Source organism: Palaemon carinicauda, chromosome 17 (assembly GCF_036898095.1).
Source record: "Palaemon carinicauda isolate YSFRI2023 chromosome 17, ASM3689809v2, whole genome shotgun sequence".
NCBI classification, from domain to species: Eukaryota; Metazoa; Arthropoda; class Malacostraca; order Decapoda; family Palaemonidae; genus Palaemon; species Palaemon carinicauda.
In genome coordinates this window covers 42,745,941-42,764,631 of record NC_090741.1, presented here as the reverse complement: position 1 = coordinate 42,764,631, position 18,691 = coordinate 42,745,941, and the positions used below count along the sequence as shown (strand labels likewise).

Here is an 18,691-nt window from a genome sequence, read left to right as displayed (position 1 = left end):
GAGGACCTAATGAAGACACTACCAACCACGAAAATACCCCGAATTTTGACGCCGAAGTAGGAAATGATCTCAGCCACGTGGAACACTTTTCTGAGCGGGACAGCAGCCTGGCTGGCTCAGAGCGTGCCTCAGCCAATCAAAATTCAGGTCGATGACGTCGCAGACTGGTATTCCCGGCCGAGATCGTCGTACACCAGACACCATACCATACCAGCTCCGATCAACCAATGAAAACCAATGAAAATTCAAGCCCCTTCACTTGTAATCCTTATCCTGGGTATATATACCACCCGACTGCAGCATCCACCTCACTCTCTACCTGAAGACGAGGAAGGACTTATCCTCGAAACGCGTCGTAGTTTTTACTATTTTGTACCAAAAGTTTTACTTGTATTTTGTGAGAATATACTTGAGAAGTCTTCCCGATTTTGTCATTCACCTGACTGATGAATTTTTCAAGTCTGCTGGCTGATTGCAGCGCTCTAGAGAAGAGAATTATCCGGAAAATAGAAAAATTGGATAAGAAAATAAACTCTGCCGATGCAGCCATTACTTTTAACTCAACCTGCCTAAAATTTTTTGAGGGTCTCCTACCAAGAAAATTTAATTACTTATCCCCAAAAAGCCCACCTTTTTTTGAAAAGTTCATAACAAAGAGAACAATTCCAACAAAGTATAAATATCACTTTATAATTAATTAACCATATGTTCACTTGTAAGAATTGTACTACATTTTTGCCTATAAAATTTTATCTTGTCTACTAACACCTTTTTTATACACTGTCTACTAACACCTTTTTTATACAATAAGGCAGAGAGTTTTGGTCAATAAATCTGGACAAAATGTACTTAATTTGTATAATTTATAATAACCCATTACCAGTATTATTAAAATTGCACAAAATTTATTGCTTTGTAACCATCCTTACCAGAAATAATTCTGTCCTAGGGTTGTACCTTGGCTAATAATAATAATGCTGTAATAGGGGAAATTTCCACATTTTACACAGCATAGTAATACATATACATCAATAAATCAGTAAAAATCTTAGGGAAAAAAAAACATTTAATAGGAAATTAAATACCAAACATATATATTGTACAGTATGCTCTTGGACTCATCAAAGGGAAAAATATTTTCATTCTACCAATTTTACAATGCGAGATGCAGTAATTCATCGCAAAACAAAGCAATCCGAAATTGTCATACCACCAAACCTGTTAAAAGCATGGGATTTTAAAAATGTGGAGATGACTCAAACACACTCACATCCAATCCCATAGGTCTGAGTTAATTTAGGCCATCATGCAAGTTCTCAATTTGCGAGAAAAAGATGCTTAACAGGGAACACAACCTCAATATTTTTAATAAGAAAAATTAACGACTTTCCTGTTTGAAAAAGAAATGAGTAAAATAGGAACTTGCAATCAGACAAGCAGCTAGATTGCAAAGATTGGAGCTTTATTAGTAGGATGAGTTAAACTGTTGAAAGCAAGGAAAAAAATATATAAATCCTGATATTGCTTGTACAGTACCTGTAAGAAAGGGTCATATTAATACTGAAATTGCTCATACTTATCTGCAAAGAGGGTCACATTATAAGCAAAGACCTGTAGCATGGATATAAACACAAGTTAAAACTCTTTACAAGAAATTTAGCAACAAACCTGGGACGTAATATGGACGTGGCGACGACCCTGTTACATGAAGAATACATAAAAATTAATACTAAAACAAGTTATGCTTTAGCATTACAACACTTGCACTTATTGTGATTTATTACACTACACATAAAACACTAATTTACCCTGGCCACCATGTTCTAAAAGTTCAAAGAAAAAAATCAATGAGATATTCTAATACATTTTTAAATTTGTTCCTTAAAGCATTTAAAACAAAGCTTATACATAACTTATAACACTTTAAGTGCTGCCAAAGATAAAAGGCACAATGAACTGTTTAAAGAATTCAATATGAAATATTAAGATGTTCAAGGAAATACAGTGAACCCTCGTTTATCGCGGTAGATAGGTTCCAGACGCGGCCGCGATAGGTGAAAATCCGCGAAGTAGTGACACCATATTTACCTATTTATTCAACATGTATATTCAGACTTTTAAAACCTTCCCTTGTACGTAGTACTGTTAACAAACTACCCTTCAATGTACAGAACACTTAATGCATGTACTACAGTACCCTAAACTAAAACAGGCACAAATATTAAAGGCGATTTTATATCATGCATTTCCTAAACACGCTAAAAAGCACGATAATAAATGGCAACCAATGTTTTGCTTACATTTATCTCTGATCATAATGAAGAAACAAACTGGAGGTAGAGCTTTGCTTATTACCCAGACATATTTCCCATACTTTTCCCTTAGAACTACATCACATCTTCCTACTTTAGATAGATAGATAGATATATATATATATATATATATATATTTATATGTATACACATATACATACCTACATATATACATAAATACATGCATACATATATATATATTACTGTATATATATGGGTTATGGAAAAAAACCGCTAAGTGGTGAATCCGCGATGGTCGAACCGCGAAGTAGCGAGGGTTCACTGTAGTCTTGGGTTACTGCACTTGCAAAACAAAGATACTTAGTCTAAATTTTAACAAAGTGTCAAATAAAGATTACCTAAGCACAGAGCTAATTCTTAAAATTTAACGGTCATTTTCAGGAAATATCAAATATTCAGACATAAAACCAAACACATTGAAAATTTCATCAACATTATTAACAACTTCTTTTTATTAGTATTTTATTCCATTTGAAAAGGTAAGCTGGGGTAAGTACCTTAATTTAATTATTTGTTACCTTATGGGAAACATGAATATTGTATTTCATCCTCAAAATATCTTTGGTCTTGGAAGTCTATATTGATGCCAGTGGCATATCTCTCTATTATTTCTTATTTTCCAAAACCTCCACTGTTTTCTTTGAAAAATTCCGTTCTATTATAGCAAAACATAATTATTGTCTTGGGTACAAGTCTTGTCTCCTCTGAGGCATTTTTCCTATAAAAGTAGTCCAGCTTATCTTCTGTTTTGGTGTTAATGTTCAGTGTTGTCTCCAATAATATTTCCTGTGAAAGGTTAGAACAGGGAATCCAATACAACGAAAGATGCCAAAGAAATATTGTCTCCAATGCTTTAGGGTCAGTGTTTCAACCTGCAATGCAATGAATACTGAAATCATCTGGCTATTAATTACACATTATCACAAAGATCCATTACTACTAGAGACAAAGCTACTTGCATCCAGTTGTCATCTTCCAATGTGTCGCCGAGATGTAAAGATGCTAATTTCAGTCAGCTCCCTTCTAGTGAGAAATCTTTGTCTGGTATTATGTTAAGTAACAGGAATCAAGTTATGATTAGTTATCCACTATTCTTAGTAAAAGCATTAATTTAATAGTATTAAAGTACTATTCACATTGCCTTCAAGAGTTTCACTTTGATTGTGCATGTGATCAACTCATAAGATGATCCTAACCTAACAAATTGCCTTTCACACCCCAGATTTCTTAACAGCCGAGAGCTGTTTTAGTTATCTTATCACCTAATCCAGTTTCAAGAACTTAAGAGTATAATTCATTACTCAACCAACATATAGTATTTTTTTTTTACACTATTTACAGTATATGAAGTGTCATCAATAGCCAGATGATTTCAGTATTGGAGGTGCTGTGTCAAGTTTAATAGGTCCAGAATTTGAAAGTCTCTCTTTCAAATACGAAGTCCATGCTTTGCATGTTGAAACACTAGTCCTAGAGCAGGAGAGAAAATATTTCTTTTACAGAAAAGTCTTTGGAGACCACACAAAACCTGCAAATCATTAGTTTTAAAATTTTGTATTTTTCCTAACTATTGAAACCCAAGTCCTTCACTAGGCATATGATTTCAGCGAAGATCAAAACTTGGCTGTTAAAATTTTATAAAGTGTCATAGTTACAGGGAGGTAGCAGGGAAACCATAGCCCACGGCCCGTTAACTGAGTAGCCCGTTTGATCTCCACTTAGGAATTGCGGGGGGATGAGGCAGGAAGTTAAAGTTAAAGGACTCAGGTTTGTAATTAAGAAAAATAAAAATATGTGTCGCTACCTAGAAATCCCAAACAGACAAATATAATACTCAATTTGGGAGCATGGATCTCCAAAACGCCAAATAAGCGGGAAAACCACAAATCCTTTAAGAATATTCCTTGTGAAAAAAAAAAAAATAATAAAAAAGCCAGTTGAAGGAGTAGGAGTGCACTATCCAGCTGTTGAAAACAAAATGGCCACTCGGTAAACTGGCAGGGGGAGGGACAGGGCTTGCCTGTAATTACCGTCACTTCGTTTATAAAATTTTAGTATTAGTTTTCAGCCTCACTGAAATCATACTCCATTTAAAGGATGAAGGCTTGTGTCAGTGTATGAACAAGGTTTTTCCTTCATGAAAAGTGTCTCTCTGAAGGTAGAATAATTGTTCAATCTCTTCTACTTCTAAGACCTGACCTTCTATCACATTATAGTTCTTTGCATTTATGAGGATTTTAAAGGGAAACTAAATAAATAAGAAGTGTGCTTGTTGCTAAGGGAGCAAATTATAATTACAGTATTAGTAAAGGGGAAATCAAATCAAAACCATTTCTTAAAGAAATTATGAATATTAGTGCAAAAAGAAATAATCTTAATTTACAGCAGGAGAAAATCCACAGATTTGCTTGACTAGAATAAAATTTAATCCTAAATATTTGTTACTAAAAAGAAAATATGAATATTAATTTAAAGGAATAAAATTCAATCTCAAATATTTGTTAACTGTAGGGAAATTAGGAGTTAATACGATGCTTACAAGTCATGAGATAAGTACAGAACTATATTGCAGAGATTTTAAAACAGACCTGACTGATAAGATGGTGGAGGTGGTGGTGACATCCCTAAGGGAAAAATTAATTATATTGTTTTAACCTTTATTTCTGAATGAAGTTAAATTCTACCCATGAAAAATAAAATCTTTACTCTAAAGTAATCTACCCTTATTCTATAGCATTTTCACAGCTTCAGAAAATGTAGCAGTCTTATTGTACCCACTTAAAAAAGTAATTGCACTATGATACTATTATAATAAAACTGCAAATAATGACAATTTAGTTGACACTATTCACCATTTCAAAAATCCTACAGAACTCCAATTCAGCCTTCTGAATGCTTTAGTAACAAACCTCAAATAAGTGCGCACAGTACTATACTGAATTTTACGATCAGACAAGATAAAAAGGCTACTAATGTGAGAGTTGCAAACTAATTTCAAAACAGCAAGTCAGCAATTAGTAAAATCCCTTGGCATGATAAAATTCCCTAAACCCTCCAATAATTTTCACTAATCTTGGATGCTCATTGCATGCAATTATAGAATTTATGGTAGTTCAAAAACTGTACTAAAATAGGCAATGGTTTTAAGCGTAACAGGAAGGTTATTTTTCATATAATACTTGTGAAACTTCACAAGTACCCCAGTAGCATACCTTTGAACTTTGAAATCTCAAAAAACAAAGATGGTATCAAATTTGCAATGCAGAAAGAATGATCACACACAATAATCACCAAGCGTGTGCATGCAAAATTTATGTAAAACTGCAAGTGAGCCACTGAAATTTCTAGTAACCTTTTTAGACCTTACAGGATTTCTCTGCTGTAAGAAGTTAGTTAAATAAAAATTCTTATCAAAAAGTTCCTTCAAGAAAGAAGTAGAGTTGATACAAGATTATAAGTCATGAAGGACTTATTTCCACTTTAACGTCAAGAAAAAAACATTGCTGAGTAAAACAGAAGTGATCAACACCCAAGGTAAATAAATGTTAGAGTATTAATTTGAGATAACAGAAAAGAGCTCTTGTTAAGTACATGTTATAAATTAACCCTTTTACCCCCAAAGGACGTACTGGTACGTTTCACAAAACCCATCCCTTTACCCCCATGGACGTACCGGTACATCCTTGCAAAAATATGCTATAAATTTTTTTTTTTTTCATATTTATGATAATTTTTTGAAAAAATTCAGGCATTTTCCAAGAGAATGAGACCAGCCTGACCTCTCTATGACAAAAATTAAGGCTGTTAGCGCAATTTAAAAAAAATATACTGCAAAATGTGCTGGGAAAAAAATAACCCCTTGGGGGTTAAGGGTTGGAAATTTCCAAAGAGCCTGGGGGTAAAAGGGTTAAGAGAACAAGGAAAAATAAGGTAAGTTCTTTTAGATACAAGCTTGAAAAATCAAGACTATCTAATAAATTATCAATAGATGTATTAGTACTGTAAATTAAAGTCCATACGAGAAATAATCTATTATTGAGGTCAAAAGATTTCACACATTCAAAAGCCCATAAAATTCACACACACCTTCCTGATAAGGGACCTCTGTGGGGATTCCTATAACACAAAGAAAAAAATATTTCTTAGAACAAATTCCAATCTGCCTTGTGAAAAAAAAAATTCTATAAATCATAGAACTTCAGTGGACTAACTTAATCAAACAAAGTATGGAGTACAACGTAGAAAGTAAAGAGAAATACTTTTTAACATTAACCAAGGAATAGCCAAAAGTTATGAACAATTCATAATATTTGTGCAAAATATTTTAATTATAAAATAAATTTTTGAATATACTTACCCGGTGAATATATAATAGCTGCAACTCTGCGGCTCGACAGAAAACACACTAAAAAAACTCGCGAGCGATCGCTATGAAGGTTGCGGGTGTGCCCACCAGCGCCAACTGTCGGCCAGATACCACTCTTGCATGTAAACAAACCCTTCAATTCTTCTCGGCCCGCTGCGTCTCTATTGGGGAGGAAGGGAGGGTCATTTAATTTATATATTCACCGGGTAAGTATATTCAAAAATTTATTTTATAATTAAAATATCATTTTTAAATATTTAACTTAGCCGGTGAATATATAATAGCTGATTCACACCCAAGGCGGTGGGTAGAGACCAGAGTTAATTAAGTTTACAGCGTATAAGCTAAGAGTTTTTTCATTTTGACAGTTATCAATATAACAAAACCAAAATATATAGGTACTGTACCTGGTAAGGAAGTTGACTTAGACGATTACTCTGCCTTGTAAGTCTGTCTTCCTTACGGAGCCCAGCGATCCTCTTAGGATGCTGAAAGACTCCCAGGAGCTGAAGTATCAAGGGCTGCAACCCATACAACAGGACCTCATCAAACCCCTAATCTGGGCGCTCTCAAGAAATGACTTTGACCACCCGCCAAATCAACCAGGATGCGAAAGGCTTCTTAGCCTTCCGAACAACCCATAAAACGATATTAAAAACATTTCGAGAGACAGATTAAAAGGATATTGGAATTAGGGAAGTGTAGTGGTAGAACCCTCACCCACTACTGCACTCGCTGCTACGAATGGACCCAGTGTGTAGCAGTCCTCGTAAAGAGTCTGGACATCTTTCAAGTAAAATGACGCGAACACTGACTTGCTTCTCCAAAAAGTCGCGTCCATAATACTTTGCAGAGATTTATTTTGCTTGAAGGCCACGGAGGTTGCTATATCTCTAACTTCGTGCGTCTTAACCTTAAGCAAACATCGGTCTTTCTCATTCAAGTGAGAATGAGCTTCTCGTATTAAAAAAATCTGATAAAATATGACAAAGCATTCTTTGACATAGGCAATGAAGGTTTCTTAACTGAGCACCATAATGCCTCAGATTTCCCTCGTAATGACTTAGTACGAGCTAAATCGAACTTAAGAGCTCTAACAGGACATAATACTCTTTCCAGTTCGTTGCCTACGATCTCTGATAAGCAAGGAATATCAAAAGATTTAGGCCAAGGACGAGAAGGCAGTTCATTTTTGGCCAAGAAACCAAGTTGAAGTGAACAAGTGGCTTTTTTCTGTAGAAAAGCCGATGTTCTTACTGAAGGCATGAAGTTCACTGACCCTTTTAGCCGAAGCCAAGCACACTAGGAAAAGTGTCTTGAGGGTGAGATCCTTCAGGGAGGCTGAATGTAATGGCTCAAACCTGTCTGACATGAGGAACCTTAGGACCACGTCTAAGTTCCATCCAGGAGTTGCCAAACGACGTTCCTTAGAGGTCTCGAAAGACTTAAGAAGAACTTGGAGATCTTTATTGTTGGAAAGATCTAAGCCTCTATGTCGAAAGACCGAAGCCAACATGCTCCTGTAGCCCTTAATCGTGGGAGCTGAAAGGGAGTGAACCTTTCTCAGATGTAAAAGAAAATCTGCGATTTGGGCTACAGAGGTACTGGACGAGGACACAGATGCTGACTTGCACCAGTCTCGAAAGACTTCCCACTTCGACTGGTATACTCTAATGGTAGAAGCTCTCCTAGCTCTTGCAATCGCACTGGCTGCCTCCTTCGAAAAGCCTCTAGCTCTTGAGTGTCTTTCGATAGTCTGAAGGAAGTCAGACGAAGAGCGGGGAGGCTTTGATGGACATTCTTTACGTGGGGCTGACGTAACAGATCTACCGTTAGAGGAAGACTTCTTGGAAAGTCTACCAGCCATTGAAGTACCTCGGTGCACCACTCTCTCGCGGGCCAGAGGGTAGCAACCAACGTCAACCTTGTCCCTTCGTGAGAGGCGAACTTCTGCAGTACCTTGTTGACTATCTTGAATGGTGGGAATGCATATAAGTCCAGAAAAGACCAATCCAGTAGAAACGCGTCTATGTAGATTGCTTCTGTATCTAGGACTGGAGAGCAATAGATTGGTAACCTTTTGGTCAACGAGGAGGCAAAGAGGTCTATGGTTGGTTGACCCCAAGAAGCCCAAAGACTCTTGCCCACGTCCTTGTGGAGGGTCCATTCCGTGGGTATCACCTGACCCCTCCGACTGAGACAGTCTGCCAAGACGTTCAAGTCCCCCTGGATGAATCTCGTCAACAGGGAGATGCCTCGAATTCTTGACCATAAGAGAAGGTCCCTTGCGATCTCGAGCAGCGTGAAGGAGTGTGTGCCTCCTTGCTTGGAGATGTACGCCAAAGTTGTGGTGTTGTCTGAGTTGACCTCTACCACTTAGTTTCGAAGAAGCTTTCTAATATCATCAAGGCCAAGTGGACTGCTAATAGCTCCTTGCCGTTGATGTGCATGCTCTTCTGACTTGAGGTCCACAGACCCGAGCATTTCCGACCGTCCAGGGTCGCACCCCAACCCAAATCCGACGCGTCTGAGGACAACACGTGGTTTGGGTTCTTGACTGCTAGGGATAGTCCCTCTCTCAGACTGATATTGCTGTCCCACCATTTCAGGCATGCCTTTACTGGTTCGGAGACTGGGAATGATACCGTCTCTAACGTCTTGTCCTAGTTCCAGTGAGAGGCTAGATGGAACCGGAGAGGCAGAAGGTGTAGTCTCCCTAGTGAGACAAACTGCTCCAGGGATGAGAGAGTCCCTACGAGACTGTTCCAACTCCTGACTGAATAAACGTTTCGTTTCAGCATTAGTTGGACTTCGAGCAAGGCTTGACTGCGAATCTCCATCCCCAAATATAGAATAATCTGGGATGGGATCAGTTGGGACTTTTAGGTTGACCAAAAGTCCCAACTCCCTGGCCAGACTCAACGTCCAATGTAGATCCTGCAGACAGCGAAGACTGGACGATGCTCTGAGAAGCCAGTCGTCCAAGTACAGAGAGGCTCGGATCCCCGATAGATGGAGGGATTTTGCCACCTTCCTCATGAGCCTCGTAAACACGAGAGGCACAGGACTGAGGCCAAAGCACAGGGCTCGAAACTGGTACCCCACATTCCTGTAAACAAACCTCAGAAACAGTTGGGAATCCGGGTGTATAGGAATGTGGAAGTATGCCTCCTGAAGGTCGAGAGAGACCATCCAGTCGCCTTCCATAAATGCAGTCAAGACAGCCTGGTAGACTTCATCGAGAAGTTTGTCTTGACAATGAACACATTGAGCGCACTTGCCTCTTACGTACTCCTGCAGTGAACATGGCTGCCAAATCATTGGAGCCATCCCTGAGGGACTTGTTCTTGCAGAGAACGTGGCTGTCAGATCATTGGAGCCATCCCTGAAAGCCTTGTTTATACATGACATAATTGTACAGCAAAACTTCAAAGGCTCGAAAATAGCTCTGAAGTCGACCTGTAAAATCTTGGAGCGTCTCATGGCCAGGCGCCAGGGAGAGTCTATGAGGTTTGAGAAGTCTATCTGGGCAGAGGCAGGAACTCCCAAGCCGAGAGCTTCTCTCGTGTCATATCAGACTCTCGCTCTATAAGCCAGCTTAAAAGAAGGGAAAGCAAAGGCTGTCTCCCCCAAACTCCTCCTGGTGATAAACCAGTCGCCTAGCAAACGTAAAACTCTCTTAGAATAGCGAGAGAGCACTAGCTTATAAAACAACGGCTTCGAAGTAGCTAGGCCTAGTGTAAGCTCTGACGTTTAGGCGAACGAGGAGCAGCAGTTACAAAAAGATCCGGACAAAGATCCTTAAAAATCAGCATGATTTATTTAAAGTCCATAGAGGGCTAAGCAGCTTTAGGCTCCTCTCCGTCTGACAGAGTCCTCAAGGGAATATCAGTAGGAGGGGGAACAGCAACTTCCTCATCTGAAGGAACCTTGTCCGACAATAGCCGAGTCTCAAGCAAGGGAGAGACCTACCGTGGTGGCAATGCTTTACAAGCAGAGTCCACACGCACTGGTGCATTAGTAGCGGACCAGGACGCAACGTCATGTAACTGCTTGACAGTCTGTGAACTGTCAACAACAACAGGTGCGTGAGGACGCACAGCGTCCACTCGAGACTGCTTTGACCGCCTAGACTGAGCAGTCAAAACAACTCTAGAATGCGGAGGTTGACGCTCAGCGTCAAAACAAGTCAACTCCGATTGTTGGCAAACGTCCTGAACGTCAACAAGAGCATCAGCAAGTGGCCTAACGTCCAAATGTGGCTGAAAATCCACACGAGACCGCATCGAGTGTGGTTCTAAACAACCTGACTGACGTGACTTGGCTACGCCAACGTCAACAGGACGCACAAAGGAACGTTAGGGTGGCTGAAGGCCAGGATCTCGATGAGATAAACGGCTAGGCTCAACGGACTTATCGGCAGAATAGTCTTCCATAAGGGAGGCAAGCTTATTCTGCATGTCTTGCCGTACAACCCATTTAGGATCAACGGGAATTGTTGCGGTAAGAGACGAGGGTAACGTCTGTGACTGCAAAACCTTGCCTACAAAAAGACTCTCGGAGTCTGTGTTACGCTTTTGTTAGGCGGCGAGCAGTCTTCCGATGACTGCATAGGGTCAGAGCTGTCCTAATAGTTAAAACCAGGACGCTGGACCTGTCCTGAAAGGACTGACTTTCGCTTAAAGGGCCTCGAAACCTTGTTCCACGGTTTCTTATGCGAAAAGCCTTCGGATGACGAGGAGAAAATCGTCTCTCTCGCCTTATGGTAGGGGTGATCTTGGTAAGATACACCTGATACCATAGAGGGAACGTCTGTTCGCTGATCAAGGCCTCTCGAACCCATAAGTCGTACGACATTACTTCTCCCCTGGGTTTGGGAGCTTGCAAGAGGTCCCGGACTAGACGAACGACAGGCACGAACAGACGAACCCTCGGTCGCAACACTGATAACACTTTGCGCAATATCACTTTATCACTACGATTTTCTGTTTTGCACTTATTTCACTGAAATCGAATTTTTTAACAATTCACATTAGGTATGAATAAAACTGATTTCTACCTGAAGCACGCAATTCTACCCTCATCAAAAGGTTGTAATTGCGAAATCAGTCGTATAATGTAAGCACATTAATACCAGCAAAAAAAACAGTAAACATGTTTTAAGATAAAAAACTCAGTGGCTGGGGAAGAGACTAAACACTAGTTCATTCAAAACTACGTTTTCAATCTCTCACCGTACAGTGCCTTGGGACGAGAATAAAAACTAAAAACGTTTTATCTTTTCTCCCCGTACAGAGACTAGGGACGAGAGTAACTCGAGAACAACGTTACTCGCTTGGGACGAGATAAAGATCGTAACGTTCTCTCTCCTCTCTCTCTCTCTCTTGATTTCGCACCGAAGAGAAGAGCCCACTTACCTTTCGTCAATAAACAGGTTATTTGACCAAAGGAAAAAAAAAAAACTGAAAGGTTTTTCAATTAAAAGTTCCTTTAAAATAGTCTTTAAAACATTTAAGCTTTGAAAGAAAAAAGAACAAAACGTCAGAATCGATTTACTCTTTCTGCAAAGTGAAACCGTGATACTCTCTCTCTCTATCGTAACGATAGAGCGCAAACTGCGTAGCATAAATAAACTAAACGTTAGTTCATCTTTGAAACAGTATGAAGACTATTCAAAGAAAAAAAAAAAACTATCATAAAATATTTACTAAAAATATTTCATTTAATAAGTTTTAAATCATTAGCTCTGTAAAAGTTATTTACGATTGCAAAGGGCTCAACGTTGTTTAACTTCGGTTTCCAAGTTAGGACCGCCTACTCTCAGGAAAGGTCGCATATAAACAAATCATTAAAATTTATTTTGATGTTTATTATAAATGGAAAGCTAATCGAAGAGGCCTAATAAAGGCGGTTGAGATATAAAATATATAGAGGAAAATCTATAATTAATTTATAACGTGATAAGATAATTGCTAAAAGCCTAAAACACACTTCCGTCTAAGGGAAGGGTCGGCCATTTAAAAGTCAAAGAAAGTCCATACTCTCTCTCTTGTCATCAAAAATTAAATCTATCCAAAAACGAGTTCAAGATTTAAGATGAAGATAAAACACCTGCACTGCGAAAGCTCAAACCAAAATGAAGTACTTCACCAAATATGTTGAGAAAACTCCAGGTTCTACAGCGAGTATTGATACGTCTTGTCGTCAACGTCGACAGAGAAGAATTGAAGGGTTTGTTTACATGCAAGAATGGTATCTGGCCGACAGTTGGCGCTGGTGGGCACACCCGCAACCTTCATAGCGATCGCTCGCGAGTTTTTTGAGTGTGTTTTCTGTCGAGCCGCAGAGTTGCAGCTATTATATATTCACCGGCTAAGTTAAATATTTAAAAGTGTTTCTTCTTAATATGATACTAGAGTACTTCAAGTAATAACTATTGAAACTCCAAAACAAAAATAATTTTGTTTAAGCAACACTTCACCTATCTCTAAAACCGCAAGCCATGCCAAGTGTCAAAAGACTTAAGGCAATTAATGGACAAAATTCCAACATAAGAGTTAAAACATAAGTATTGAACAAATTGATATCAAGGTTGCAAAGCCACACGCATTTTAAGTACAGCATGGAAAATTGGTCAAAATCACAACTATTGTATAGTAGTAAGAAAAAAAACTGAACAGAACTATATGGAAGGGCCAAGGAAAAACAGTCAACAAAAACAGTAAGGATCAAAAACATGCATGGCATTTAAATAAGGGTACAAGTACATTATTACACACTGTGCCTTACAAAGTACATTGTAAGCAACAGTAAAGGCCCTTGTAGCATACTTTTGGTGAACATTTTATTGCTTTATGCCTTACTTATCATCACCTTCCTCTGAACTTTTGCCAAAATACCATCTAGCTCTAAGTTTCATGACAGAATAAGAAATATTTCAAACCTACCCAATAATATCCTATAATAATAATACAGTAATCAAGAGATTACACGTGAAAAAAAAAACTAGGGTTTCAAGCAAGAAAACCATAACACTGCCAAATTATTACAGATTACCAAGTATTCCTTGAATCAATATATGAGCAAAAATAACATGGTTGTCCATAACTGCAAGCCTAAGTTTAAAAAAAATAAAAATGCACCACACCAATTGAACAAAATATGCAAATACAAATGTAAATAAAACCACCATTACTGGTTAGTGATCATGAAACAATTTTACAAGAGTAGACATAAACTACTAAGATGTTCAGCAGGGAAAATTAACAAGATGATAAAGCAGACAAAAAGAAATATTTGAAAACCTAAAAGATTTACTTCAGAAGAAACTGAAGTTATATGAAAAGAAAAACTGATGAAGTATTGAGCTGGCTCAAAAAAAAAAAAAGGATATTTATATATACCAAAAGAAGTACTCAAAGACAAGCAATGTAATCAAATTTCTAATTAGATAAGTATATGTAATAACTTCTTTGTTTCTTCTGATTTTATAAATGGATATGCACCTCTTCCCTACAGAGCACTGTGGTTGTAACAGCAGGAACAATCACCAATTATGGACATTACAGCGATAACATTAAGCACTCCTAGACATTACAGAACCTCAAAAACCATAAAATAAACCAAAAGATTCAATTAATCAATTAGCATATCCACAACATGATCTCATAGATAACATCCAATTTGAAATTTCTAATGACAGGGACCACACAGCAAATAATTATAAAAAGACATTAGTATGATTATTATTATTACATCATAATTTAACCTAATAACCCAATCATACTTAATAGTGCCACATTTTGAAAGATTTGTTAAAAAAGTTGGACAAGTAGCTTGGAAGACTAAAAAAAACAAATGTAAAGGAAAAAGGCAGAAAGCACTGTGGCTGCATTGAAGAACTTTTAGCAATGCGCAAAAAGCACAGTACAAAGCAGATTGTAAGCAGTTCTGCCCAAAGGTGACTCACAGGGCTGACCTGAAAGGCTTGTTCTTACTGTGAAAGGTAGGTGAAAATTGGAGAAGGACGAATAAAAAGTTCTAATGGTTCGATATCCAGGTTGAAAGAAACCAAAATGAAGGACCAAAGTTGGGAAAGTGGAAGAGGGCTGAGGGGAGCAAATAATCTTAATACTATAGTGTTTATACTCCATACGATGCAGTAACACAGACAAATTCATGAAATTTAAATGAATTATCCAAAAGAATTTCAATAATAAAATGCTACCATAACTAACTATAAAACACAAACATTTGCAATAAATTTTGTAAACCAGCATGAAGTGAGTGAACACCTTTTAATTACAATTAAAATAAATCTGGCTTGTTTCAACACTGGCACCAAAAATGACTGATTCAGATTTAATGCATCAGATAAAGTACAATATGCTGACATGGGCAAGAATTTTATGAGTAAAATAATTCAAGATAATAAAAGGTCTCCTAACACTTAGCAGTCCATATCTTTTAACTGCGAGTTGCACCAATTTTTGCTCCTCTTTCAAATAAATACTAGAAATACCACGTTGTACAACAAAATGTCTCACTTTACTGGAGCAGAATTACAACTTTAAAAATATTTAGTACGCTGTAGTACAAATAAAAATTAAGACCACCGTACCCACGATGCACACCACAAAAGGATTAATTTCAACTCATTTCTATGATGGGTTATTAAAAATAAAAACCATGACATACAAGAACTTTCAACAAAATTAATATCACTCTAGAGTGGGAACTCAGGGCAAAAAGGAAAATACTGGCCAACCTGTTTCAAAAGGGTGTGCAGATGTCGCTGCTAGAGACAAAGAAAAACAAATTAAAATCTAATGAATAAAATAAAATAACTTGCAATAAACAATTTCCATGTGCAACTATGAAAGTTAATTTACTTCTATAAAAACTATATCCTATAATTATATAGCTACTTTATAGAAGACAAATGCTAACAGTCATATAGGTATCTGCCATGTCTAAAATCTCTTGGAACTGTTTTGCAATACTGTTTACCAAAATATCATGAATAATTACGAAATAAAAAGTATTCACTATACCGTACTGTACATTAAAAATATAAGGAGATTAAATAGTCCAGTTATAATTATTTTTTCAATTTCCCAAAAGTTTTATCTAACTTTCTAATATCAATTATGCTTTAAATATATCTCCATAAATTATCTATAGAATAACATGCAAAATAGTTATCCTAAAATTTTGGAAATATCACATGAAAAAAAAATTATAATCATACATTATTGGTTCATGTAAAAAAAAATGCACAAATTTATATAAAACTTTAAATCATAAAACAGGAAATTCTTGGTTATTGCACAACAATACCTTATATCCTCGCTGGACTCATGCAGCTTAAAGTCGAGCAAGGATTTACAAACATAAAGCATACAAAACAAAGGCTAAAAGATAATTCAGTATTATGTAATGCCACAATAAAAATATTAGAACAGACTCAACATTTATGTGCATTATATCATCACATAAGAATTTCCTATTTTTAGTAAATTTTGAATAAACCAATTCATTCCTGTACTGTACATTAAAATCAAATTTCCATTAACTAAACAAGTCACTAAAGTACCACCTCATAATCAAAACTGTCACAACCAGCCAACGTTCACGAAGACATACCTTTGCGAATATGACATTTACAACAGTAGATACAAGGTTATAAAATATACTAATCCAATACCAGAAACTAGTATTTTTCAAGCTTTGATAACACCTTTTAGAAGCTTGCAAATTGGAATTTTTGCAGAGAAGTATAACCCTCAAATCCTAAATGAACATAAAGATTCACAGTAACACCATGCCCAAAAACTATCATATGAAATGAGAGGTAATCAGACCACAAACAGTCATAAAATAATTTACTGTATGTTTACATCGATCAATAACCGAGATTTCAAACATTCCAGAAGAGACGTATTGATACTTTGATACAACCTGACAAAGACTATGTTCTGATAAGGCCACTGCATCGCATAGAACACCACATTGTGTCAAAAACCAGCATACAATATAACCAATTGCAACTTAAAAATTCTCTGTCTGCAGTTTCAAGATATCACAACTCTTCAGTGTTTACATCTAAGCCAAAGACGGAACAAGTTTCAAAGATCTTTGTAAATGTGTAAAATTTCCTAACTTGTGGATTTAATAAATGTTCGTATTTTATACCCTACACATGCGGGAAAAAAAACCACTGCTGGGAAGTGCTATGCTCTGCTTGCTCTGCTGTGAAGCAAACTTCACTCTCTCCAGGTCAAGACTTGTGGGGTGGATTAATTGGGACCTTTGCATAGATAACTCAGGTTTGTATTGCTAAGAAAAATACAAGCATTAAAAATTTGTAGTTCATTCCTACGCAGACACAAACTTTGGGGTCATTTAAACGGGGAGTCTTCCTTAGTAGGTAGGAAGGAAGTCTCTGTTAAGAGGGGGGCATGAATTGGACTCAAAGTAGTCTAATGTAGATTAAATAGAAATCAATAAATACAGTTCAGCCTGCTCATGAAGAGGTGGGGCTTGGGACTATCCCCAGTGTCCCATGGAAGGAACCATGGAGGTGGACAAAATGTTCCACACTTAGTGAACACTGCAAGTACAGTATTCAATCACTGAAGGGGCTTTTGCCGGTTGCTGGTATGTCAGATCTTCCATACTTGGCTCACGGACAAGCTGACTAATTCCTGGAAATTGTCACTAGGTGACCTTTGACACTCCATCCTGGAGGATGAGGAGGGTGGCTTCAAGGGCAGCATACCCTTCTCTGGTTTAGAGTGCTCACGATTGGTACTTGGGGGACCACTTAGCTGCAACCATTGCCACAGTGGTAGCTGCCAAACCAGATTCATATTAAACTGGTGAAGCTCCCTTATTCCTCCCAAACAGAGGAGGGTGGCTGTCTAAGGACAAGGATGCTACTCCTATTCCAGGCATTAACAGGGAAGGTATACAAAACGAATCGCCTTCCCCTGGCATATGGAGTTAGTGTTGGATCTCTATCGTGACCGCTTGCCTGCATCCAAGGAGGAACTTGCCATATCAGGCTCATACTCATTAGAACAATGTCTGAGGTACAGTACTGATAGAAGGAAGAGAACTAATAATACCTCAATAAGGACAGCAGCTTCTGAAGGGCTAGGCCGTTCCTCCAATGTTACAACAGGAATGAATATAGGAGCAATGCTCACCATCACCTGGGCTACAAACTTACCTGACCTAACTAAAACTTAGAAAGGAATTATAGTGATTCTTGTGGGGGTGTATTTACTGTATATTTTCCTCACGGGACAAATAACTCTCATAACTGAATGGAGATAAAATGATATCAGGAATACAAATAAAAATTAAGAACTGTAGCAAAATCTCATTCAATATCAGTCTTAAATACTGCAGTACTCACCTCATACTCTATCTGAAAACAAGCTTTATCAAAAATTATACTATTAAATTTACTGTATATGACCAACGACAATCTTTGCTATTCCTACACAGGAAATCTCAATCAAGATACTGTACATACTTAGGAATTAAAACCGGATAATGAAAAAAAATGCACAAAAATATTGAAAACAGAAAATTAGTCAACAAATTACACAAAGGAAAGGGGAATCATCCTCTTGTTACAAACTACACCACAGTAAAAAGATTATTATGTAAGAAAAACTCCCAAGAAAAAAAAAAATCATGCAAATTTTTAATTGCACAGGAAATAAGGAAGAAAACACTCCTTATTCCCTAAACAGACCTGGCATGAAATAAGGATCCATCCCATAACCTGATGTAACAGAAATTGCATATTAATAGGTTACATTTACAAACTTACACCTGAAAGAAGTTGCTAAAAAGACCTTGTTCAAGTATATTAAAAGACAACGTTATTGTAAATACTACAACTACTGTACAATTTTACAGTAAATTCAACGATAATGTTACAATAAAACATACTTAAATAACAAAATCCTATCTAAGT

At 37.3% G+C, this 18,691-nt stretch overlaps 1 protein-coding gene and 1 long non-coding RNA gene across 2 annotated transcripts in view; both read right to left on the bottom strand.

The window, feature by feature from the left end:
* Positions 1-18,691, bottom strand: part of CHOp24 (transmembrane p24 trafficking protein CHOp24) — a 40,923-nt gene that overhangs the window by 7,693 nt on the left and 14,539 nt on the right. The window lies entirely within an intron of this gene.
* On the bottom strand, positions 1,522-18,684 carry LOC137656707 (uncharacterized). Its single transcript, XR_011047005.1, has 5 exons — positions 18,467-18,684; positions 15,467-15,496; positions 6,420-6,449; positions 4,922-4,957; positions 1,522-1,698 (listed from the first exon to the last, which is right to left on the bottom strand). It is a non-coding gene; the product is annotated as an uncharacterized lncRNA (long non-coding RNA).